Source organism: Rhinolophus sinicus, linkage group LG01 (assembly GCF_036562045.2).
Source record: "Rhinolophus sinicus isolate RSC01 linkage group LG01, ASM3656204v1, whole genome shotgun sequence".
Classification (NCBI taxonomy): domain Eukaryota; kingdom Metazoa; phylum Chordata; class Mammalia; order Chiroptera; family Rhinolophidae; genus Rhinolophus; species Rhinolophus sinicus.
Genome location: NC_133751.1, coordinates 125,595,139 through 125,621,926, shown reverse-complemented (window position 1 = coordinate 125,621,926; position 26,788 = coordinate 125,595,139). Strand labels below are relative to the sequence as shown.

The window sequence follows — 26,788 nt, the reverse complement described above, 5'->3', positions numbered from 1 at the left end:
AGGAAATATAGCACTAGCTGTGTGGGGCGGTGGGCGCAAGGTCCCAGGGAGTCCCATGATGTGGCTGGTGGTTTTTACAAAGCTAATGCATATTTAGTTCTTACACCAGTGCTGGCCTGTGGCCACTTTGCAGAGTGCCCTGAGAACACTGCAGCCAGCCACTGCTCACCTTGGGGCAGTGCTTGGACCATGTCCACTTTCCCAAATACCCTTAGAAGACCACAGCCAGCCACCGTTTGCCTCAGGCTCACAAATCTTTGAAAGCTGCCCAGGAGAGGCTGTGGCACAGGTTTTGGGTCAGTGTCCATCACCAAAAGTTTCCTGAGCTGCCACGGGTCATCTACTGCTGTAAAAGGCTTCCTTGGCTTGTGGGGCAGGGCTGGCCACCCAGGCGCCGAGAGTGCCCTGGGCAATACAGTTCTAGGGGGTGGGGCAGATTCCAGGGAGCTACAGGATGTGGGCAGTGGTTTTTACAAAGTTAATGCAGCTTCAGTTCTTGCACCAGTGCTGGGCCCATGACCACTTCACACAAGAGCCCTGAGAACACCACGGACAGCTGCCACTCGCCTCAGTCCTGCAGGTCCCTGAGAGCTGCCCAAGAGTAGCTGTGGCACAGGTTTTGGGTCACTGCCCACCACCAAAAGTTTCCCGGGCTGCTGTGGGCCATCTGCTGCTATAAACAGCTTTTGCATCTTGTGGGGCAGGGCCCGGTACTCAGTAGTCAAGAGTGTTCCATGTGATGCAGTACTAGCTGTGCAAGGCAGGGATCCCAGGCATCACCAAGGTAAGTACAGGTGTGCATTTTACCAGGCCAATGTGGTCTGAGATTTGGCCCTTTGGGGGAGGGTTCAACATAGAAAAAATGGTGTCTTCCTGTAGGCTACACGTGAGTTAGGTACCACACAGGGATAGTGTCTCCTGTTTCTCTAGCCCTTGCCCCTAAGCCACACAAATCAGTCTTTCCCTGTATGTCTCTAGCACCTCTCGAGTTGCCGCCCCGCCACCAGACACCAGGTGAGTGTTTACATGCAAGTGAGTCTGTGTGTGGGTTCTTTAAGAGGGTATCTGGGTTTCTAGCTGCCTTCCATCTCACCGGGATGGGCAGACAGAGTCCTCAATGATTTTCACTGCCAGATGTTGTGAGAACTCCTTTTGCTGGCACAGGACCCCAGGGCTGTGGAGCCCAGTGTGGGGTTGGGGTCCCTCTTCTGGTGGGGTCCTCTGAAACTGAGGTGTTTCTCTTGGTATTCAACCACTATCTGTGGTTTTGGGGTCAGCCTGTTTCACATCTCTGCCCCTCTTGCCAGTCTCAATATGGCTTTTTCTTTTTATCCTTAGTTATAAAGCGTTCTGTTTAGGTAGTCTTCATATGATTTTTGAGGTTGATTGTTCTATAGTTTATTTGTAATTTTGGTCTGATCCTGGGATGCAGTAGGCATAGCGTTTACCTAATCTGCCATCTTGGACCCTCTACCCTCTATCCTCTCACCTTGTACAACAAGTGGGCTATACTCCATGCTCTGGAGTTTTATCCCTTAACATAATGCCTTTAGACCCTGTATTATAATGAGAAAAATAAATAATTGGTATTTCTCTTTGGTTCCTAGCTCAGAGTTCCTAATACACTTGGAATCTGTTGAATGATGATTGTCTTTTGACTGCTAATGAGATGATTCTGAGTGGGAGGTGGGGGATTTGGGGGATAAGGAGGTGAGGGTCTAGATAGTTTTAGAATGGAGGTTGGTTGCCAGAAAATACCAAGCTATGATTAGACAGTTAGAACTTCCAGCTCACCCCTGGGCCTCTGGGGAGCGGAGGGGCCTGAAGATTGAGTTTCATCATCAATGGTCAGTGACTTAATCAATCATGCCTATGTAAAGAAAATTCCATAAAACACATCTAAACAATAGCATTCAGGGAGCTTCCAAGTATGTGAAGACATCCATGTGCTGGGAGGGGTGCATATCCTGACTCCAGGGGGCAAAGATTCTTGCACTTGAAACCTTTTTGGACCTCACCTTACGTACCTTTTCACCTGGCTGTTTATTTGTATTCTTTATAATAAATTCTAATAGTTAGTTTAGCATTTTACAGAGTTCTGTGTGTTGTTCTAGCCAATTATTAAACCTTGGGGGCAGGTCATGTGAACTCTCAAATTTGTAGTTGGCCAGGCAGAAGTGTGGATGGCCTGGGTAGACCCCATTTGACTCTAGTGTCTCGTGGGACTGAGTCTTGTGGACCTGTGGGGATCTCTGCTACCTTTGGATGTCAGAACTGAACTGAATTGGATTGAACTGAATTGTGTTGAATTGAATTGCTGGAAACGTAGTTGGCATTGGAGAATTGGTTGGTTTTAGGGGAACAAATACACATGTTTGGTGTCAGAAATGGTGTCTGAAAACACCACAAAGACCTTGGTCGATGTTAGGACCACTTCACTTTGTATTAAAATTACTAAACTCTTCTTTTTCTAGGCAATATATTGACATTTTATCAGGGATCTTTAACACCTTACTTCAGAAGGATCCCCAACAGCAGGGCATCTCAATTGTGGCAGGTCAGTGCAGAATATATATTTGAGCAGGCGATGCAGCAATGCACAAATCATACCACATTGACAATGGATGCAACGGAATCCTTGGACATGCCGTTTTGAAACAAAGGTATCGATGAGGAAATATTTTTATCACCTGAGAAGAGTGATATGAGTGATAAGAATGTTTATCGTGCATGTCACTGGATAATAGTGATGATGATGATAAAAGTTTAACATATAATAATTCATTCCTGTGGCCTCTTTCAAAATGCCCTGTGATAGTCAAAGCACTGTGAACAGAAGTGCAATTATCCCCTTAGTTTGAAGGATGGAAGGTGTGTTATTTTTCTCTATTACAGTGAACATGGGGCCTTGTGTGGTGATGATGGATCCACAAGGTAGATGGGTCCAGAACACTCATCACCACATGGCAGAGAGTTGCATGGCAGGATTGTTGAAATCTACAGTAGACTTTGTGTGAGCAAGAAATAAACTATTGTTGTGTTGGGGTACTGGGACTGTGGGTTTTTTTTTTAATTCAGGGTTGTCCAGCTATGTTCCCTTTAAGTGTCATCTTCCTCTCAGGAAGCACAAAGTTATAGTTCTCTTTTTCTGTGCATGAGGAAAGACTCCTCTGATGTGTTCCCCAGTGGGGGTAGAAACTGCCCCCGCCCCATGAGAATGAGTGTCTCACTTGCAGGAGAGTCAGGTACCCAAGAGAAAGTACAGGGCTGAGCTACATGCACCCAGCTTCTGTGCTCTAATTTATCTACCCAGCAGTTCACTCTGCTGAATCAAGAATGTTACTGTAATGGATATCCTTCCACATGGGACCTGAGGCCTGGAGAAAAGAGCTTCTTTATAGTACTGCCTAGCCTTTTTTCTCTTCTTGCACATCAAGTTAACCTTTAAGCCCATGATTCACCAGGGGGATGCTATCTCCGTAGAGAAGAAGATCAGTGTCTCTCAGGGCAGGTCTGGCCCCATCTTCCCTGAGACTGATCTCACCAAACAAAATTCCAGTATTTATCTTCTCCAGAACAGTACTGGGAAGTTTGCCCCTGAATCTCGGAAATGGGTTAGGACAGCAGATCTGGAATTAACCCCTGACCTCCCTGAATTCAGAGATGCCGTTTTGGAATGAAGGGCGGTCATGGAATATGGGGAGATCCCCTGAAGGGTGAACAAGACAATCCAATAAGGTTCAGGAGGAAAATGTTAGGACTTCTGTGTATTGATTTTTATATAAAAATGAGAGAAAGGAATTGATTTTTACTAATATCTGATAGATGCATATATAGATTTGAGCTGTATGTCAATAGGCCCTCTGCCTTCTAAGCCAGGCAAAGGCTTGTCAGTAGTGCCCCCACTTCGTTTCAGCATACCGTGTTACGTGTGCTGGATTAATTCCAATTACATATTACGTTATCTCAGTTTAGGGAAACTGCTCTTCACAAAATGGACAAATGGCTTGAAATGAGTTCCGCAAAACAATCAAATAGAACAAACAAGCAAATGAGTACATTGTAGATCCAAAATGATAAAAGCAAGCCTAATCACATCATAAGAAAATGATATGCTGATACTTCTACTTCTAGGATGAGTACCTCTTCAAGGACAGTGTGAAGTGAAAACAGCCATAATCTTGTAATAGATGATAAGGAATGGGCCAAAGCATTGAAAATCATGAAGAAAACTAGTTGGTAGGATGAATTTATATCTTGGTTTAGTAAAGAGAACCCTAATCCCAAATGTGTACTCTTTTCTTTTTGAGATATTGACTATTGGTAATATGAAGCAACCAAAATTATTAAAATATCTAAATTAATGCTTATTTAATTTTTGTTATAATAATCTATTTGGTGTGTTTATATATTAGTACATGTATATAACTTACATATGGAATTTATTTTAAATGTGAAGTTTTTTGAATATCTATATATATCTATATAGATATATAGGAATTAGTCGGTCAAATCAGAGCAGATGTGGAGATGACTCTTTCAGAAGTCTGCAAGGTTATTGTAGACTTCCCTGAAGCTCAACAGAAAGGAATTCTGTGACCAGATGTTCTCACTCGTGAAGGTACAGGATCATTGAGGGCACCACAGGGCCAAAACATAGGTCAAGTTAAAGTGGGAAGCTCCCTTTATATTTTTTAAGAAGCCAAAGATTGATCATATGCATATTTCTTTAGCATAGTACTTCTCAGACCTTTAAGACATTAATATGAGTTGAGAATCTTTATGAGATAGTTAATATTTAGTATTTCTCCAAATGATTTCAGAATCCTGTGTGCGCATGTGTGGCACATACATGTATATGCATATTGCATCTCAAAGGACTGTTACTTCATAGGACACAGTTTTGTGGAAACACTGAGATAGACAATGATTTCTCTTCTTACATTTCATTTGCGAGTTATAACAATAGGCCCTTCAAGCAAATGCCACTTTGGCATAAGCCTTTTCTCTGCAAACCTTAGACAATTCTTTAATTAGAGATAGCTCTGTTTAAAGCTGTTCACATAAATGTTAGGTAAGAAAGTCCTTAAGAAGTATTTAATATGGTAGTTTGTATCTAAGTGCAGGTGTTATATATACACCGGGGGTGCCAAAAAAATACATGCAAGTGGACACTTTGGTCAATGTTGCTCAAGCAGTAGTCCACCGTCATCAGAAGTATCTGGACGCTGATGGTAACCACTTTGAGCATCTCTGGTAATTGCAGAAGTCAAACGTGACTTGTATTCATCTTTTGTTATCGGTATATATTGCAATTGTAATAGTGTTTCCCTTTCTTAAAATGTGTATACATTTTTTTGGCACGTGTGTGTGTGTGTGTGTGTATAAATTTTTAAGGGTGGTTGGTTTTCCACCATATAATTTGAAAGGACTGGTCACTCACTCATGAATGGGTGGCTTGGCCTCATGAAAGACAACCACTCGCGATAATAGCCATGACTAAAGTACATTCCAGTTAGCCCCAGTGTTCGGCAGAATAAGCCCCCCCCCCCAAGATGTCCACTTCCTAATAGCCAGAACCTGTGAATACGTTATCTTACATAGCAGAAAGTGCAGATATGATTAAATTAAAACTTTGAGATGGGGTAATTAATCTGAATTTTCTGAGTGCATGGGCATTTGGTGTGATTATCAATGTAATCACCAGGGTCCTTAAAAGTGGTGAAGGAGGAAAATGAAATCACAGGATCCTTATAACTGGAAGTAAGCAAAAGAAGAGAGACAGAAGATGTGGCAATGGAAGAGTTGTCAGAGAGTTACAGCACTGATGGCTTTAAAATTGGCAGGGAGCCGTAAACCAAAGAATGTGCGTGGCCTCTAGTAGCTGGAAAAGGCAAGGAAACGGACTCCTGTCTAGGGTGTTAAGAAAGAAATGCAGCCCTGCCAACACTTTGACTTTAGGCTAGTGAGAAGCATGACGGACTTCTAGCCTACAGAACTGCAAGATAATACGTTTCTGTTGTTTTGATGCTCTGAGTTTGTGGTAATTTGTTATAGCAGCCATAGGAACTTATACGGCACTACAGAAAGACCTCTCTGTCTTGCTTTCTTTCTCTCTCTTTGGGGCAGCCTCAACATGCCTTTGCTCCTATACCACTGGCATCAGCTGCAGGAGTTCCTGACCCTTCCTGACCCAGTACCCCAGGGCCCCACACACTCCTGGAGGGCTCTTCTTATGGAAAGGCGGAAGCTGAGATTTCTATTTTGTCCTGGGGTAGCAGTCCTCCTGGCTCTTCACCACTAGATTCAAGGGAGGGAAAAGGCAGCAATTAATTTAATTTTTCTTCTTGTGTCTGGAAAATTTCTTCCTTTTAAAAAGAGGAAAAGGAATGTAATCTTTAACCAGATTAAAACTGATTCTGAATAATTATCCTCAAGGTTTGATCTATCTGTATTATCAATCTGCATAAATCAACGTGTTTCCTACTCTCAAATTCCTGAAGTTCAGTCATTCGGTAGTTGCTTGTGTGTACACACGTGACACATATGTGCATGTGTGAATTATCGAGATAATCACGTCAAATCACTACTTACATGCCAAGACTGCACAGAGACAGCCTTAAAGTGACATGTAAACTCCGCTTATACACTTTAAATATTTATTAATAATGTACCTTCTTATATGTATGTATATACATATATATAAATGGAATACTATTCAGCTATAAAGTAAGGAATTGTCCCATTTTCATGGTAATTTTGTTAGAGGTAATAAATACAGTTAGTACAATGAGGAAAGTAGCCTTTCAAAAATTATGTACCTGAATATCAGATTAAGATCAGTGGTTTAATAGTCAATTACAATGTTTGTAAATCCCCTAAATATAAATGTGTGTTGTTTTTCATATTGTTTTCTCAGCTGAACCAGGAACTTTTTATGTATTGGAGTTTGAATTGATCTTTCATAAAAACCTTAAAAATTGAAAACTTTCTCAGATACATTTGATTGATGCTATTGGCTTTTTCTTTGTGATTGTGTTTATATAAATTAAAACATTGCTCTCAAATTTTAAAGGTCAAATGTATGGGAATTAAATTGGTTCAGTTCCAGTGTGTTTGGAGAAAAGGATTTTGAAAGTTTCTAGAAAATGGCAAAATAATATTTTTACTTGAACTCCTTCTTCTTTGAGCTATTCATATGTTTCTGCTACCCATCTTTGCCTCACAGATTTGAGCAGTCCAGAATATCAACACTGTAGTATCTACCATGCCGGAAAGTGTTTACAATTCTGCTTTGAGCTAACATCTGTTTCAAAGAGCATATTACTTACAACAATGTCACAAAAAGCGTTTTATGTGACACAGATAGCACCAGTATCACAAAGGTGAATAATATGCATTATTATTGCTTTTGAATGAAAGCCTATCTCTGAGCCTAAATAATAACAATAATAAAAATCTACCTACTGGCATTGCAGACCAAAATACGCATATTTTGTTAGAGTATTTTCTGTTCAGGGAATAATGTGGACATCTCTTGGGTACATTTTCTTTTTCTGATCTGCATACAAATGGGAGAGTTACTTGGTTGGCATGGCATATGCATAGGGCCAAACCAGTTATTTTCTTGGCTGATCTATTTTAGAAAAACTACAGATATTTACATTACATGAGGAATGTTTTATCATGACAAACACAATTCTGACCAATAGAGTTCAATCAAGAGGAATTTTTTTTAGTAATAATTTCCTCCTTTGCTTTCAACCTAGGTCTTCCATGATCTCCCTTTCACCTCTCAATTTACTTAACCTCCTCTCATCAAATTCTTCCCCCTCTACTACTCTTGGGGTTTTGAGGAATGATAATTGTAAAACAAGAGAAAAACACAGGCATCAGATATGTTGTCAAAGAACCCCCTTTTTTGTTGGTAAACCAGGATTGGAGATTGTGGCATTTATCTAAGACTAAACAACAAAAGCCTCTATTTTTTCATCTCTTTAAGGTGCAGGATTCTACCCTGATGGGTTAGTTTGCTAATTAGAGGAAGAAAGACCAGAGAGGGGAAGGAAAATGGCCTTTCAGCTCACAGGTTTCAAGGTAACGAGCCAAAGAGAGCCTAAGACCCTCGTGAATAATGACCTACTTCCTAAGGTCAAGTGAAATGGCTGAAGAGAAACATAATTTATCTTTTAAATGGTTTGTTTAACTGTTATTTAAAATTATTTATTCCTCAACAAATTAAAAATAGAACTATCGTATGATCCAGTAATTCCATTTCTGGGTGTTAATTGAAGGAAGCAAAATCACTATGTGAAGAGCTATCAAAATCTCTATGTTCACTGCAGCATTATTTATGATAGCCAAGACATAGAAATAACCTAAATGTCCATTACAGATCAACAGATAATGACCATATATATATATAATGTCAGATAATACGCTATTTGTCATTCTCTGTCTTATTTCACTCAGCATAATGTCCTCAGAGTCTATTCATGTTGCCACAAATGCAGGATTCCCTTCTTATATAAAAAAGGAAGGGAATCCTGCATTTGTGACAACATGAATAGACTCTGAGGATGTTATGCTGAGTGAAATAAGACAGAGAATGACAAATAGCGTATGATCTGGCTTATATGTAGAATCTAAAACCAAAAACCAAATAAACAAATTTTCAGTCAAGAAGGCAGAGTAGGTAAACACTGTGGTTGCCTCTTCTCATGACCACATCAATATTATAACTAAACTACAGAACAACCATCATTGAGAATCTCCTGAAGTCTAGCTGAACAGAAGTTCTACAAATAAGGACATACAGAAGAAGCCACCGCAAGACTGGTAGGAGTGGTGGAGATTTGGAATGGTCTGGTCCCACACCTGCACGTGGAAGTTAAAAATCGGGAGGGATATGATGGCTGTGAAGGTCCACTTGGAAGAGTAAGGGGTTGCAGCCCTACACCAGGCTCCTCAGCCCAGGGATCCAGTTCCGGGAAGAGAAGTACCTACAACTTCTGGATGTGAAAACCAGTGGAGATTGTGGCTGAGTGAAATAGAGGGCAGCTGGAGTCCCAAGTGTTTCTCTTAAAGGATTTGCACACAGATTTACTCACTGATGGACTTAGTTGCTGTGAGTTTCAACTTGGGGGTAGCATCTCAAAAGGCTACTAGGACATATGAGGTCTGACAGTTAAGTTCATGAACTCATCCTAGAAAAAGTACTACAGACCTCATTGCTGAATATCACTATGGTCACCTTCCAAGTACTCCTCTTGGGAAGCTATGTACCCATGCCATCACCTAGTCCACCCTTCAAAGCAATTTTGGAACTCTGTTCTGGAATGGCCATCAGAACTGTTGTAGTATTACCCTTGATGTCCTCAATATTTCCTTTATCTTCAGGTAAAGAAAGAAGTCCTTGGGGGCCAGATCAGGTGAATAGGGAGGGTGTTCCAATACAGCTATTTGTTTACTGGCTGAAAACTCACTCACAGACAGTGCTGTGTGAGCTGGTGCATTGTGGTGATGCAAGAGCCATGAATTGTTGGTGAAAAGTTCAGGTCATCTAACTTTTTCACACAGCCTTTCAGCATTTCCAAATAGTAAACTTGGTTAACTGTCCAGTTGGCACAAATTCATAATGAATAATACCTCTGATATCAAAAAAGGTTAACAACATCGTTATAACAGGTTTGCAAATTTAATTGTCCAACCATTGTACGGGAAGAGCTGAATTGTCTGGCTTCAGAGCAAGGGCTGGAGGAGCAGCTTTGTCCCATACAAAAGTGTTGGCAGGAATCGTTATTCTTTGTTGAGCCCGCCCCATCCCCGTGTGCAGGCAGCCACCATATCTGACTCTCCATCAACCTGACTAACACTGTTTCACCCTCCCTGGTGATTCTTGGTCTTATATTATATTAAAATAAGACCGGGTCTTATGTTAATTTTTGCTCCAAAAGATACATTAGAGCTAGGTCTTATTTTCGGGGAAACATGGTATATAAATATCTAATTACTATGTAGTATACATGAAGCTAATATTATATGTCAACTCTAATTTAAAAATAAAGCAATTATTAAAAATTTAATTATAAAAACAAACACAAAAAAAATGAAACAAGAAAGATCAGATTTCTTGGTCAGGAAACAAGTATGCCCTCTATCTTGGAGGTAAACACTATTTTTGTGTTTTTTAAAACTATACATATTTAACATATATATATAGTGTTTTTTAATATATATATTTGATATGATATATAATATGTATATTATATATTTTATATATTTATATGATATATTTAATATATATTTGATATAATATATATAAAACATATATTTTATATGTTTTTATATATTTATATAATATATATTTTATGTATATATATATATTTAAAAAACACACAAAAATAGTGTTTGCCTCCAATATAGAAAGCATACTTGTTTCCTAACTGAGAAATCTGATCTTTCTTATGTTTCATTTTTTGTATGTTTGTCTTTATAATTAAATTTCTAATAATTGTTTTATTTTTAAATTAGAATTGACGTATAATATTATATTAGCTTCAGGTATACTATGTAATAATTATATATATATGGTTTTGGAAAAAAATACATATATATATATGATCTTGAAAAAATAGCCTGCGGTAATAGCTGCTACAAAATGTGTAGAAACATCATGGAGAATTCCCTTCCAGCCCAAGGAATAGGTAAGACAAATAGAAAACACCTAGGAAGGTGGTGGATTTTAATCCAACCATATCAATAATCCCATTAAATTTGTTTAGGTTAAACAAAGTAGTTAAAAAACAGAGGTTGTGAGGTTGGATAGGAAAACAAGTGCCAACTGTGCTATCTACCAGAAACCCACTTTAAATATAAAGACATCCATAGGTTAAAATTGACAGAATAGAAAAAAAAATCCATGCAAATACCAACCATAAATATTTGAAATAGCAATATTAACCAAAAAAAGTAGGCTTTAGACAAGAGCTTTTATCAAGGAGAATGAGAGATACTGCAAAATGATAAAAGGGTTGACTGAACAAGAAGACAATAATCCTCAATGTGTTTGTACTTGGCTACCGAGCTTCAAAATAATATGAAGCAAAATCTGATAGAACTGAAAGGAGAGATCTACAAATTGACAAATATATTAGTTGGAGATTTCAACACTGAGTATTTAATAGAACAAGCAGACAGAAAAGCAGTAAAAATACAGAAGATCTGAATGACACTTTCAGCCATCTTGACCTAATTGACATTTATAGAATGTTCCACCCAACAGCACTAGACCACACATTCTTTTCAAGTGCACGTAATAAATTCACCAATATAGACCATATTGAAGCCATAAAGGAAACCTTAACAAATTTAAGTAGAATAGAAATCATGAAATGTATGGATTTGGACCACTACAGAATTAAACTAGCAATTGATAACAGAAAGATATTTGGAAAATTCTAAAATATTTGGAAATGTAACACATTTCTTCTAAATGATAAATGTGTTAAAGAGGAAATCTCAATAGAAGTTTAAAAATATTTTAATGTAAAATGAAAATACAGTATGTTAAAATGTGGGATGCAGCTAAAATAGTACTTAGAGGAAAATCTATAGCATTACGTTCTTATATTAGAAAAGAAAAAAAGGTCTTAAATTGGTACACTATGCTTCCACATTAAAAAATCAGAAAATAAAAGAGCAAAATAACCCCAAAACACACAGAAAGCAAATAGAAGGAAGAAAATAATAAATACAAGAACAGAAAACAATGAAATTGAAAACAGATAGACAATAGAGAAAAATTCATGAAACCCAAAACTGTTTTTTAATTTTTTGGGGAAAACAACAAAATTGAATTGATAAATCTCTAGGCAGACCTAGAAAAGAAAGAAGATATAAATTACAGTTTTTTAAATTTTCTGTAAGTGTAAAATTAAATAAAATGTAAGGTTTAAAATATATAGGAATATTTCTCACCCTAAACGATGATTGTATTATGTACTTAGTAAATATTTTCTGAACTAAATTGAACTGGGTGCCCTGGTAGGTGGAGTAGAGATTAAGATCAGGTAATAAATTGTTTGGTATTTTCCAGATTTGTTGCCCAAAAGATTAAATACTATTTGTGAATAGAGATTTTTGCCTACATTTTAGTTTGTGAAATCAATGTCTAGATTATTTAAAATGAAGCTTCAAAAAGATATTTCATAAAAATATTAGAATTGTATATTTGAATTTTTATCTTTTTACCAGAAAAACTGGTAATGAGTTAAATGTAGGAACTCTTAAAAATTAGTTGGGATTCCACTTTAAGAAAGGAGTTTTGGTGTAGCATTTGAACCTCATTGCATTTAGCAAACTTTGCCAAATATTCCTTTGATCTGGGGTTGGGTGTGTGTCTATTTTGGGTGAATATCTAGGGAAAGTGCAATTTCAATTGTATTTTATTACCTGGAATTCACATAGCCAAATATGATCTAGTAAATACCACTCTTTCATATTACCTTTATGCGTTATAATTGCTTACATGATCGTCATCGTCATGTATATGTTTATCATTAATTTACCCATCAAAATAAAATTATTGCTTGCAAGGAATTCCATTCCCAGTGTCTGTCGAGTCCTCCTATACAGAACAGGTGCAGGCAAATATAAAACCCTGGTCCTGCTTAGTATGTTTTTGTATTGAGTTTTACTAAGAAGCACATTATTTTAACCTTTTCCTACTGTGCTCAGCCATGAAGAATTCTTTGAAGCTGGTCTGAACATGTTTTGTTCTTCCCCTGTGGGGTCTCTTTCTCCCAGAATTTCTGTTCTCCTACCCCTTTGGGGGTTGCTCTTGTATGCATTTTTCTCTCTCTGTTCAGTCCCAAGCTTTATCATTTTACTTTGACTTTGGCTTTTTTCCTTCAAACTTTTTTTTTTGCTTTCATTTGACAAGCCCTCCAGGGGTAAGAGCAAGAAAAAATCCAGTAAAGTAGTGATTGAAAAGAGATGTTGAATTCCCAGTATTGCTCTGCTAGATTAATTATTGTTAAAATTTTGGGTGATGACCAAAAACCCCTGTGTTTTGAAAAGAAATTACCCCAAGCTGTATATAACACGGCTTTGCCTTCAAAACATTTGTTTCTACAACTTTAAGTGGAATTTTCCATACAGGGCATTCTATTTCTCCATTGGCGGTCTGTGAGGTAGTTTCACTTGTCTTTAGTTAGCTTTACTATGTACACCCTCTAGCTAGACAAACAAAAGTCTATTTGAACCAACTATAGGACTGGATTGATGGAAAGCTAAAGGCTCGTGTAGATTCAGCCTTAATGTGTTTCACTCTATTATTTGGACTAATACCAACTTTTTTGGGAGGCTAGAGACAGAGGGGGAGGAGGTGGTCAACAGGAAGGTGAAAGACAGGGTAAAATGTGATTCCAACACTTTTCAGAATGTCTGACATCACCTGAGACCCTTTAGATGAATGATTTTCCATATGTTTTATATCACAGCCCACACTCAGACATGAAAACACACACATCCAACAGGCAGATACATGAAACAAAGTTTTATAAAACAATACCTTTCTCTGTGCCGGACCAATGCTGTTATTTTCTCTTCTATGTCCTTTGAAATGCTGGTCGCAAATGACTAAATTGACTTCATAACCCAGTACTATGTGTCAGTCTGCTGTTTTTATGACACTTCTGTAGAGATTGGGACTATTTATTTATTTCTGAGGATAAATTCTCACATTTTCTTGTTTTCCAATAAACTTTTTCATCGTCTTCTTTTTGTCCTCTTAAGCAGTGGCCAGTGCCCTTTGTTAAATGGATCATGACTTCTTATGACCCAGTTAAAGGCCTGGCGATGTAAATAAAGGGAAGATTGAAGCTCTGAAAGCCCAGGGCTTAAATGTCAGAAAAGCAAACTCACAGACCAGACCTGTGGGGAACAAATGGGAGATTATGTGACAATGAGGAGAAAGAGATGAAAAAACTGTTAATCACAGTCAGAATCTGAGAGTTTAATATAAGCACAGACCACATTCTGTTCAGCAAAGTGGGTGAGTTTACAGAAAATAAATATTTAGATTTCATTTAATACAGATACATTGTATAGAAGGAGCTCTGGCAATCCCTGTCAGTGGGAGAGTAATGAACTCTAAGAATTTAATTGAACGCACCCTGAAACAACAGGAGTAAGATGCTGTTGAAGGTGAATGTCACTCCTGACTAATTTCCCCACTCCCACCCCAGTTAAAAAAGCCAGGCGACTCTTCTGTCGAATAGGGGACTGCTGGTTCTCTCTGGGGAGAGGCCTCAGCACATTACCTCCTGGAGAAAGAACTTGCTGTTACTCTTGGAAAAGGCATCTACGCTGAGTGGCTCTCCACTGTGGGTGGCACCTAGAATCACAGGTGAGCTTTTTAAAAATACTAATTTAGATGAGTTACTGGGATGAGTACAGTTTAAAGGAAAAGAAACAAAATGCTTGCAACGCACTGGTAAAAACAAACACCAAATAGGAAATCTGAACTGAGGACCCACAATACTGACCATTGGACTTGACCCTCCTTCCCACCCTACTCTTACCCCAGCTGTTCTGAGAAACTTGGGAGGCAGAGGGTGTTAGGACTTTCAAGTTGAAACCCTAGGAAACCCTCCCTTCCTACCTAAAGTGTGGTCCACACACGAGCAGTGTCAGCTTCTCCTGGGGGCTGGTTAGAGTGGGTGGAGCCAATGGCAAGGGCCCTGGATGTTGCTGCCAGAAGAATGGAAGGTCCCCTTGCCCTAAGGGCATGTTTCAGAATAGACAGTCACCACAGAGGGTAAGCCAGTGCCTTTTACTCATCCCCGTATGACTGAGGGGAAGAGGAAGTTACCCAAGTTTCGCTTTCTCAGCTAAAACCCACTATAAACACAAGTGATAAAGAAATTTCTGAATCACATGAAATAAAAAATCAGAGGGTTATTAGCTTCCTGTCAAGCTTTATAAGGTCATGGCATTTTGTCTATTTTTTTCATTGCTGTATCCCCAATTCTCCAGTCATCTTCATCCCTCTCATCCTCACACAGACACACACTTTCATACACATACCCACAGGCAAACTATACCACTTTGGATAGGATAGGCTCTGTTGTAGCACTAACACCCACTGCCTTCTCATTCACACACAAGTTCCATGTGGTTCTGCAGAGAAGCTCTGCTCATGGTAGTTACGGAGGGACCCGACGGAGGCTTCATCTCAACATGAGCTTCCCGAGCACCATGGCTGAGGTCAATCAGTTTTTAAAGGCTTCAACCAAAAATGATGTAATACTTGTACTCACATTTCTTTGGACAAAGCAAGTCACATGGTCACACCAAACCTCAGAGAGATCAGGGAAGTGAAACCATACCATGCATCCAGAAGGAATGGAAGGAGAAACATTTGGTGAACTGCACTAATGATTACCACTCCAAACAGAACGTACAAATCAAGTTCTATAGAAACACAGATGAGAGAATAATTAATTTTCTTAATTCAGGTCAACAAATAGAACTTTCAAAACACTTTCAAATGTGGAGCTGTTCCAACAAGTTAGAATTCTTCTTTTTTACACAGACTTGCTAATTTTTAATACAATAAAATATTATTCATATCAGACGTAGATTATATGTTTCTCTGCTCTTTTTTACATTTTATTCCCCCCTGCATGGAATGTTCCCTCTCTTCATTTCTTTAGGCATTTGATGGATTCTTGTGATATAATCATAGGAATGTGGGCTGGATCTTATAATGTTGGGTAGATTCATAGCTGATGAATGATGTTAAGTTGTTTGGATGATCTCTAGTCGTGTGCCAAAGCTTTCTCTCTCCTTTGACAATTTTTATCATGAACCTGGATGAAGACACGAAAGGAATATATGTGTACCATATTTTCAGATGACATGAAATTCGGAGGGTTAAGTCATTTGTTGGCTGAAAAAAATCAGAATGCAGGAAGTTACACAAGAAAGACTGGGAAAACCACAGGATAAACTTAACCACAGGCAAATTAAATCTTTACTTTCAGGTAAAAACAAAAAAGACAATTACGTAAATACTTTATCTATTTATGTGTCATTTTGTTCCGTTACAGATATAACCTGAAAGATCTCTAGAATAAAATAAGGTGACTTAAGTTAAAAGTGGATGAGGAAGATTAAAAACAAACAAACAAAAGTTGGGGCAATGAAAGAGTCAAGAAAGGAGGTAAAAATTACCCATCGTGACAATGTATGTGGTGTGGGAAAGTGCATGAAAATAAGATTGATAGATACAGTGTTCAGGGTGACTGTGGACAAAACAAGAGTTCAGCACAGCTCAGGATGCAGTCAGCACAGGGATGACAAGCAGAGATCAGCTTATGTGGCAATTCTGACTGATTGGTAAGTGGATTCTTGGAGCAGTGTGAAAAGAGGGCTTTTGAGACTGGGCCTAGCAGGAACTGATTTGGCCAAATAGCAGTCATTAGTGGCGATTGGAAGGGGTGGCATTTGTGCTGGGGATTTGACAATTTTAGGCCAAATCCCTCCGTTTAGCACTAGAAAATGTGCACAATCAGGAAAGCAGATGTCAAAGCAAAATGGTCAGACGTGAGGAACTTAGCTACTAGAATTAAGTTCAGCAGCAGTTACAGCAGCCGGCTCATTTGACACCCATGCCAGCCCTGTCCTAGTGCATGGAGCCCACTCTGGGCCCCTTTTGATGGGATCCTCAGTCTACCTCATGGGAGTTTGGGGGATACTAGGATGGGTTTGAATGGTTTGGCTTGGGAAAGTTGGACGCTAATATGCAAATCTTTTACGTTAGAATTTCCTGCAATGTCAGAGCCTCCTTGTATGTTGCCTTCTGCTCCCATTCTCCATCCTGGACCCTCAAGTCTCCCATGTGTTACCACGAGTGTTGCTCAAGGCAGAGTGAAAGATGGTCTCTTCTGAAAATTGCCAAGTCCCAGCTCCCTTGTTTACCCTGGCAGTAGTTACCCAGGAGTGCAAAAGAGGGAAGTACTTCCTGCACTGTGAGTTCTGAGTTTACCTTAACCAAATTCTGGGAAGGTCGTTTTCTTGCCTAATATGTAGAACTTGGGGAGATATTTAAATGGAGTGAATAGCATCGGATGAAGGTGTACCAATTAGCTTTTGCTGCGTAAGATGTAACCAAAATCTTGTGTCTTTAAGTGGCCAACAGTTCTTATTTCTCATCATTCTGTGTTCTGGCTGCTCATTTCTTCTGGTCTTGCAATGCTCAGCTGATCTTAGCAGTCAGCTAGTGGCTTGGCTGTGACTAAGTGGTCTAGGGTGGACTCCCTTACATGTCTGGTTGTTGGCTTGATCTCATTTGTGTGACACTTAGCGACGCAGGGTTCCCAAGAGCAGCAGGAGAGGGCAATGCACAAGCACTTTTCAATCTCTGCTTGTATCAGATTTGCTACTGTCCCGTTGGCCAAAGTAAGTTACAATGGGTAAGCCCAAATTCAAAGGGTGAAAATAGGACTTCATCACTAGATTCAAGCAGAAGTATTGACTCCATCACTCCCCCTGAAGAGTTGCTGCTACCATAATTCCCCGAAAATAAGACCTAGCCGGACCATCAGCTCTAATGCATCTTTTGGAGCAAAAATTAATATAAGATCCAGTCTTATTTTTACATAATATAAGACTAGGTCTATAATATAATATAATATAATATAATATAATATAATATAATATAATATAATATAATATAATATAATATAATTAATATAATTAATATAATATAATGTAATAACATAACATAACATAACATAACATAACATAACATAACATAACATTAGCATAACATAACATATTACCGGCTCTTATATTAATTTTTGCTCCAAAAGACGCATTAGAGCATCCGGCTAGGTCTTATTTTCGGGGAAACACGGTACATCTCATTGCAACGAGGCATGTGTATAGACGTATGTGTGTGGGGGAGCCTTTTGGCCATTGTTGTAATCTGCCACGGAAGGGAACACCTGCATCTCCATATTGAGCAGCCAAATCAGCCCTTGAAGATTGTCTAAGTCTTTTAATATTAGAACTGGAATCCCACTTTCCCACTGAAACACTTTTCAAAGATGTTTAGGTTCCTTATGGATGGTTTATGCTGAAAACCAGACCCCCATTGTACAGTCGCATTGGATATTGGGTTCTGAACATTCAGCTTACAAAGGACCTTTAAAAATCCAGCCCACTTGTAATTTGGGATCTGCCTATTGTAGTTGAAGTAGGGTTGCAGAAATGAGCTAGTGCTTTTCTTTTCTTTTCTTTTTTTTTAAATCATTCTATACTCTAACAGTAAGAATTCCTTTCTGAGGTGAATACAGATGCTAACCTCCTGATTTGAATTTGAAGTTTGCACTATTTCATTTTTGGCTGGTTATAGTCAGAATTGCTATTTTCATTGTAGAGCCAAATGATTATTTATACTTCTCTCAAATCATTCTTTATGTACCATTAGCAATGACATGCAGAGCATGAGGGACTGAATATTTACATCCAGAATTCTGAAGTGAATATGCTCCCTTTGGCAGATACAATTGCTCAGGGCTGTAAGGCCCAGTAATAAAGAAACATATGTCATTTCTGGATTGGAAGTTGCCACAGCAATGGCTCTCGAGCAGCTGAAGCTCTAAATCTCCCTGCTTCTTACTCTATGTCTGAGTGTGGCTGAGGGTTGATCAGGTGTTGCCTGTTAAAGAACCCTGGAAGACAATGAAGAAACATCACTTTGTTTTTTCCTAATGACTAACTCCTCAGGATTCTTCTTATAAATGGGGTATTGTTATTATCCACAGCATGGCAGGATTCAGGGTTCAGTGCAAAAAGTATGTCTTAGACGTTTAGGGAGTATGTGGGCTTGACGTTGCCCTGGTGATCTATGGAGCAAAAGGCATGTTCCTTGACCTCTGTCAGCTTGTATACTAATCAGGGTGTAACTGCAACAGCAGACAGAATATGCTGAGTCCCAAAAAGAATGCAAAGAAGGGAATATAAAGTTCAAGGGATGGAAGGGAGCAGTATTGCTCAACTTATGTTCATAGCACTATCATGGCATTTAATCTTTGATATTCTTGTTCCTTTGAAGACAAAGCTGAGGCTCTCTGGGTTTTAGCATCTCCCTTACCTCTCAAGTGCCTGCCCCCAGAAGAACAGATAGTGATAAATGTTTGCAAAATGAGTAAATGAATGAATGCATTGATTCTCTTGACAGGAGGAAGGAAAGTTTTGTGGATGTGGTAAAATTTGCAGGCACTTAGAAGAATTGACAGACACCAGTGGATTTTGGACAGAAAGCATTTGTGATGGAGGGCATAGACTGAACAAAGATTTGGAACTGGGAATGTTTAAGACATTTAAGAGAAAAAACCATACAGTTGGCTGCAGTGTGGAGAATATATTTAGATCCCATAGCTTCTAAAGTAAAGCTGAGGTGGGCATTAAGCACGGGAGGTACCTCTATGCTCCTTCCCTCCCTTTCTTAAGGGATAAGATTCAACTCTTCCATTCTATCCTTCATTTCCACTGCAGATTTGGGCAGAGTAGGGCAGAGCAGTGACAGGGTGAAGAAGAGCCAGCCCGTGATTTAATGGCACCCGAATCCCTCGACAGTGACCACGACCATCATCATAATAATGACAATAACGGCTCCAAACTCATGAGCTCACACTAGTTGTCAGGAACTGTACTGACTACTTAATATGACCATCTCATTTTATCTTTGCAGCAGCTCTACTTCGTGCTTTGACAAAGAAGGCAACATATTCTACATAGAGATATTTAGATATATAAAGTAGTCATGTTAATAAAAGCCTCATTGTATCTTCCCTTTCTGGTCCCCAATGACTTACGTATATTATATGTCCTTGTTAAATTCATACTGGTAGTGTATGTTACTTATTATAATAAAAGAAAGGCAGTTCAGCATAGTGGTTAAGAATGCGGACTCTGCAAGTATAGCACCTGATTAAAATTTTGGCTCTGGCATGTTCTGTTTCTGTGACTGGGCAAGAAATTTATCCTCTCTGAGCCTTAGTTTACTAATCTATAAAATATAAATGATCATAGTAGAACCTACTTCATACTGTTGTTATGAGAATTAAATGAATTGTTACTTGCAAAAGGTGAAAGGAGCACTTGACAATTGCTGGCTGTCATGACTGTTACAGTCTCCATTTTGCAAATGGGGAAACCAAGGCACAGAAAGGTTAAGAAACTTGCCCATATCACACAGTTAGCAAGCAGTGGGACCCAGCACACTGACTTCAGGCCACCGCTCTATGCCATGTAGGAACCAACCCTCTCATGGGCCTTTGCACATCCTGTTTGCATCTTTCATGGTTGCATTCTTGGCATAGTCTCATCCGACTGACTGAGGCAAATGATCTTAAGCAAACTTTCTACTTTTTTTTTTGTCAGAGGAGTTTTAAAACTGACTGCTCGTATCAGAAAGATCCGCAACCTCTAGTCAGCAGAGTTCTGTTGATCACTTTCCCTGCACAAGGTACAGAAGTCAGGGATTTAAAGAGATACATGGCAATAATCTCAAAGAGCTTACAACCAATTGTAAATGGACAGATGAAGTGTATTCGTGAGAAAATCCCAGCAGGAGGCATATTTTACTACTGTTTGCCACTTAACATAGGCAAAGAGGAAGCAATTCCTATTTTACTGTGGGCGGAGGTGATCAGGAATGGAGAGTCTCTGAGGAGATAGGAGTTGTCTTAAGCCTTGGAAGATTCAAGCAAGAAGAGAGAATTACACACCTGGGGCACAGGTAGAAGGGAAGGGGTGGAGGTGGGGGGCGTGCGTGTGTGTGTGTGTGTGTGTGTGTAGAAAAACATGAAAATATTACATAAGAATATGTAGAACAGATTGGAGGACAAGTGAGTAGTAGGACAGATTGGGATGAGAAATGAAAGCAAGGAAACGAAGGCTAGCCTGAGGACTGATTATGTAACCCTGAAGTGCCGTGTGGAATTGAGACTGTGGTTGTGGGTCTAAAATAAACTTCACTGCTTCATCTGGCACTTCAGAGCACAGCTACTTTAACATTTTAATCTTGCTTTTTCCTAAATGGATATGATTTTAAATCAGGCTAACTGAACCGGGAACAGTGTTTGGAACAAAAGCCCCCCTGCCCCTTTTTTATCTCCCCATTGTTCATTACCGAGGTGTTCTATCACTATAAAGTAAAAAGTTTCTTACATATGAATATGTGCATTTGGGTCAGTGATCTTCTAAAGGTGAAGAAAATCCGCTAATTACTATCTGACTATTTTGACCTTAGGCTTCAAAGTAGATGGCTTCTTTTTTGGTCACTTATTGATTTCTTCTTTGAGAGTTTTTTATTCCCATATAGCATCATTTTGCACACATCTTGCTTGATTTCTGTACTTGATTGCTCTTATAAGTTTTACCTTCTTCTCACATATGGTTCAAGCCATTTTTTTGAATTAAAACCCATAAGTAAGTAATAAATAATTACATGATTGATGTCTTTCAGACATCTTTGCTGGATATGAAACTGCTATTTTCTAAACTTACTGCATTTGTAGAGTCAACAATTAGCTCTAGCTTTACTGGGCTTGCATTTAATTTTAATTTTATTTTCTGTCATGGTATTCTCCAGTCTGCTTTTCCTAAATGACTTTCCTATAATTTAATGAAAAGGGACAAAAGTAGAATGTAGGGAAGACATTTAAAAATGGTCAACAGAGAGGATAAGAAAAATGTCCTTCAAATATAACTTTTTCAAGTGCAACCATACTTATAAAAGTATTATTGTTTTTCCTGTTTTTTAAAAATAGGGTCATATTTCTCTTTGAAATGATTCTTAAAGTTATAAAATAATTATATGTCCCCTTATCATTAATTCAGCTAAAAGCTTTATCACACTGGGTAAGTCTGGTTAGTAAATCGGCTTGTGAGCCCCTGTGTTTTCTGGTTTCTTCCAGATGTACTTGGAATTCAGTAACATTCTGTTTGGAAGTTCTACAGAACAATTCGATGTTTTATTTGCCATTACATAGGGCTTTTCTTAGCACTTGGTTTTGCTTATGCAACTAAAGATAATGTCACTAGGAGCCTCCGTGCCTGGTTATAATGTCTTTAAATCCAGAGTACTTGAGAAGAGGTTTGTGAATTAAGAGTGCCCCAGTTGTCTTCACATTAGTAGCTTTTATCCAGGGATGACAATGAGAGAAATAATAATTAACATGAATTAAGGACCACTAATAAACCAGACATTTACTCATGGAATGATCTGTGTACAGCTTACCAAGTCATATTATCATCCCTCCTTTGAGATGAAGGGTCTAAGGCTCAGAGAGGTTAAGTCACCTCTGCAAGGTCACACAGCCAGTAAATGGCAGATCAGGGACTGATCTTAGGTATGTCTGACTTTGAGGACTGTCATTTTCCTACTGGAACCTGTTGCCTCTATCTGAATTGAAGATGTTTGTTTTTTAGAAAGTAGTATGTAATGTAGAAATGTGTTGGGCATCTGATCAACCTGAAAACAGCTTTGAGAAAAGCTCAGGTCCAGTCTCTCACTTCTCTCCCCGTCCTTTCCTGCATGGCTACCTCTAGGCCTGTCCTTTTCCTGCACCTAAGCCCTGGTCTCTGGGGAGGGTTAACATTATAGTGAATAGCCCTGGCAAGTTCTGTGGGCAAGAAATGCCCATGAGAAAAATCTCTAGTTCCAAGACAACAAACACCAGGTTTGTTTTTTTGTTTTTTTGTTTTTTTTTCAGTGTTTATCGAGGTGACAATTGTTAGTAAAGTTACATAGATTTCAGGTGTACAATTCTGTAATACATCATCTATATCTCATTTTGTGATCACCACCCAGAGTCAGTGCTCCTTCCATTACCATATATTTGACGCCATTTACCCGCTTCTAGAACCCCCCTCCTCCCTTACCCTCTGGTAACCCCTAAACTATTGTCTATGCCTATGAGTTTTTGTTTCTTCATTTGTTTGTCTTGTTCTTTTTTTGTTTCCAGTTTGAGGGCACTGAGCCTTGACAAAAAAAGGTCAATTTGCACAGCACATACTAGCAAAACATCTTGGGCAAAACAATAACAAATTTAAGGTATCTCTATAACTCTGGGCATCTGTATGAACCTGTGTAGCAGATGAGGAGAAGACACCCCTGACTATTGAAGAAAGTAGTAGAACGGGTAGGGCGATAAAGTGAAGCCGTTTAAAGCTGGGGCCCTGTGCACAACTGCTCAATTCCTAACGCCCAGGAAGTGTGCTGCCACGAGAGGCAGGACAGGCAGTGGTTAGCAGTTAGACTTCCTGGTTTGAATCACAGCTCTCCCACTTTTATCACTGTGAGTGAAGACCAGTAACAGTATCTTAGTTCTTTCATATGTAAAATAAGAGTAATAATGTCATCTTCCTCCGTAGAACTATACGGTCCGCGGCCCTTGGAACCAGGCCTGCTCCATAGAAAGCACTCATATGGATTGGTTCTCAAACATGTCACTGAATTGCCTTCCCAGGTAGTCAGTAAATGGAAACCCTAGAAGATATAAGTTCACATTATGACTCTACATATGACTAAAATTAGGAAGGACCACTTACCAAAAATGCATTTCTAAACCCCATAGCAATTATTTTATTTATCGCTAACTATTTTTATGACTTCTTCAGTGGTCAAGATAAAATGGAAGTTGGAATTATGTGTTTGTTTGCAGCACCCAACGTCATATATGGTCCACTGTCTGTGGCTTACCAAAATATTGATGAATTGTTGATTCACCCTTAATCTTCTGATGGTTCTTCAAATATTAGTGGTTAAAGTACAGTCAGGAAATACAAATACAATGCCGGGTGTGTCTCTCTGCATTCTCTGTCTCTCTGCCTCTCTCTCCTAGCTATAAATTGTTATCTATTCACTGGATAAACATCTGAATTCCCCGGTGCTCAACAGCCCACTGGTTTCACTAAAAGATTGACTCATCCAGCTCTGAATTTGAAATCTGATTTCTGAATGGCCAGCAAGAATTATTTTCCCTTGTGGTTGGCACTGACAGATTTTACCAAAGCAAACTTCCATTCAACAAAGGAATAAATGCATGGGGTACAATCATTTGCATCAAGTAAGGGAACCCCATTAATAAACCTCATTTATTTTGTTATCCGAGAACTGGCCCTGTGCTGGCCCTATCCATTAGCAGGCAGCCTTTCCAACCTTTCTCACTTCAGGTCACAATGGACGGCACTGCCTCTCCAGCAGCCAGTCTCCTCCGAGATCAGTGTTGTGATTTCATGTCAGGAGCTTTGACCTCCGTAGGCACCAGACTTGCGGGGATAAGGAGGCCCCATTAGTGGTACGGCGTCATCCGGCACAGTCCTATCGACTGTTAGCATGAGCTCCTGCTTGCTTCTTGGTGCACAGCTTAGGGTTGACAGGCAGGGTGGTTTAAGGAAAACATAAAGGAAAACAAAGCGAGGTTTAAATCTTGGTTCTGCCAATTTCTGGCTGTGACAATGTGAGCAAAGGTTTCAACACACCTGAGCCTCAGTTTATGAATCTGTAAAATGAAGATAAATACCATTGTCCTCATGGCATTTTGTGAGGATTAATAGAGGCAATAAAAGTCATGTCCAGTATAATACCTGCCACATAGCAGGTGCTAGTCCAATGTTTTCTACTTTGTGTTTTTCCTTCCCTTCCTTCTTTTCCCCTCCCTTCTTTATTCCCTCCTTTCTCTTCCTTCCTCACATGTGATCTTCAGTTTGCCTGGGGCTTCTTCTGTAATTCTTAGTTATAGCTTCTAGGGTAATTGTCACTTTCAGAGCCTGAGATATGGCTCCTGAAGGCTGACATGGACCTAAGGCTCCCCGTCACCCTTCAACCTTTCTTTCTAGCAATGGGATAGTCCCCAGCAGAGATCAGGTCATTAAGCCCAGGTCTCAGCTTTCTCTAAAACTAAAGGCCAATTCACTTCACCCTTGAGCCTAGTCTTGTCATCTCTTGGGCGTCATTGCCAGCAAGCAGAGATGTTTGGCCTACACAGTAGATGCTCAATAATGCTTGATAAATTGGACATCTGACAGCTAAATTTCAGGAGCTCATGGAGCATGAGATGCCGATTCTGGGCACCCGGTATTTTAGGAATCATGTTAATCAAATGTATCAACAAGCCTGGCATCTCATTGTTCTGGAAAGACAGCTAGGTGCTGGGTTTAGAGCCTGGGCTCTAGAATCACATTGGCTCTGCTCTGTGTCCTCTAACAAATTCTATGATCTCTCTAAGCCTGAATTTTCCTGTCCACGAAAGAGTAATAGTCGGGTAGTTTTGGAGTAAATGAGAAACGGCCTTTGGCACTTAGAGTTGGTCGCACAGTCGGACGGACAAAGAATGGCTAGTCCTGAGATGATCTGAAAATCTCCTGTTATGGGCTGAAATGTACCCCACCTCCCAATTCATATATTGAAGTCCTAACCTCTTGTACTTCAGAATGTGACTGTATTTATAGTCTTTTTTTTAAATTAAAGTTTATTGGGGTGACAATTGTCAGTAAACTTACATAGATTTCAGGTGTACAATTCTGTACTCCATCATCTATTAATCCCATTGTGTGTTCACCACCCAGAGTCAGTTCTCCTTCCATCACCATATATTTGATCCCCTTTATGCTCATCTACCAGCCCCTCTATAGAGTCTTTAAAGAGATAATTATGTTAAAACAAGGTCATTAGGGCGAACCCTAGTCTATGACTTGTGTCATTAAAGAAGATTAGGACCCAAATACACGCAGAAGACACAGGGAGAAGACAGTTATCTGCAAACCAAACAGAAAGGCCTCAGAAGAAATCAACCCTGCCAACACCTTCATCTTGGACATTTAGTCTCCAGAATTGTGAGAAAATAAATTTCTATTGTTTAAGTCACTTCGTCTTTGTACTTTGTTATGGCGGCCCTAGCACCTCCCATGCCGGGGCTGTGTCTCACCCAGCCTGGGATCCTGCGGAGAACCTTGCATTCAGCCTGGGCTCCATCAGTGATGGTCTGATTGAATTGAACAAACCCAAAAGTTTTGGCCTTTTCTCCTGGGTTTTCACTTCCTAGTAAATAACATCCCTGCCACAGGCTGGCCATGTTTCAGACAAGGTTCCTGTTTCACATGTGGAATTCCTTTGTCAGCATCCTTTAAACACCAGTATCTTAATCCACTTGCTGTTTGCCTTAATTTTCCCCTTTATTTCCTGAAGAACCAAGGGACTGGGCTTTGACTGTTTTCTCGATGATTTGGCCAGCTACCTTGTGTTGAGTCTTCCGGTTTGCTGGGAATCCGGACCTTGTTGCTCCATCTATCTCCTTGGATTCGGACCTACTACCTTGCTGACCTAGGTTAGTCACGTAGGCCCTGAGTACCTTCCTAGCTTTGATGGCTTCACTGCTTCTGTGATTGAGGAGTGGGATGCGTGTACACATTCTAATGTTAATCTTAGGTGGTGGGTATAGTTAACATAGCTGTGTCCGTGCTCCCTTACCCATGGACTCATGAGGAAGTTGAGGCCCAGTCAGGGTCAATTCCTGAAAGGTGGCACACTGGAAATTTGGGATGTTTCTCTGTAGCACCAAGACCTTCGCATTCCTACACAGAGGCTCTCACTCTCCCTTCCTGGCTCTGACCCTTGCTTTTCTATGACTTCCAGAACCTACCAGATCATCCTAATAGGTTGTTCTGCATTCCCAGAACAGTTTCTTGCTTCGTGTTCATGACCCAC

The 26,788-nt window shown here is 39.5% G+C and overlaps 1 protein-coding gene across 1 annotated transcript in view; it reads left to right on the top strand.

The window, feature by feature from the left end:
• The first annotated feature begins 489 nt into the window (after positions 1-489).
• NCKAP5 (NCK associated protein 5) overlaps positions 490-26,788 on the top strand; it is a 971,300-nt gene continuing 945,001 nt past the window's right edge. Inside the window, exons 1-2 of the mRNA XM_074327839.1 lie at positions 490-784; positions 2,475-2,663. The gene's annotated coding sequence lies outside the window, so the exon portion shown is untranslated. The remainder of the gene's footprint in view (positions 785-2,474; positions 2,664-26,788) is intronic.